Here is an 879-nt window from a genome sequence, read left to right as displayed (position 1 = left end):
GTTACTCTTAATGTTAGGTGTAGGGGAACCTATGAAGACTTTGAACTATAACCTACTTGTCTAAAATGTGTTTAAATATATGATATTAGAGGCTTACCTTTTCACTGTAGGAATTTTAAGACAGGTGAAGGGCTGTCTTAAAGTTAAGAAAAAAATCAAGAACAAATTTGAGAACTTTCCTTTCAAGAATACCATTTATTGGTAAGTTGTTGTTTTTTTGAAGAAACATAAGAAGAAAGTTAAGAAAATATATGAGAACAGTTTTTGAGAATAACATTTTTTCTTAAGACTAAAGTTAAGAAAAAAATGGCACTTGAGAATATCTTTTTTCTTAAGAGGGTTTTGTGAATCCGGTCCCTGGTTCTGGATTTTTTTTTTCTCATACATATTCTATTTTAGATTACATTCTATTTTGAATATAGAAATAGACTGGGATAACTTTTCAGCAATGTTACTAACATCGCCAATACTTCAAATACTTTCCAATACAAATATAGTTACTGGAAATAGAATATTTCATTGCTTCAGGGTGATTGAGAATAAGAAAAGTGATTTAGATTTGCATTGTTTAATTAAAAAAAGACAATTACAAGTTTGCCCGGCTGGTGTGTGTCCGCATTATACCAAAGGATACCAAAGGGGTGAGAGAGGCAGAGACTTGTGTTTTTATTTTTCTTGTTAAACGTTTCAGCAGGAAAAATGTCCATTGGGTATTTGCGACTAATAACACTGATCAATGATTTTTTTTTGCTGAAGCATTTACAAAAACAGAAATATCAAAAAAGAATAAAATATCAAAAAAGGTTGTGTAAATTACCAGCATTTTTTTTGTAAGAATTGTAAAATATTGTATATTCAAGAATTATAATATGTAATAAT

The sequence above is a fragment of the Centroberyx affinis genome, unplaced genomic scaffold (assembly GCF_046629955.1).
Source record: "Centroberyx affinis isolate AG114_WGS23_722 - 3 ecotype Tasmania unplaced genomic scaffold, CSIRO-AGI_Caff_v1 ptg005053l_1, whole genome shotgun sequence".
Classification (NCBI taxonomy): Eukaryota; Metazoa; Chordata; class Actinopteri; order Beryciformes; family Berycidae; genus Centroberyx; species Centroberyx affinis.
The sequence above is the reverse complement of the archived record's forward strand: the minus strand, read 5'-3'. Positions refer to the sequence as shown.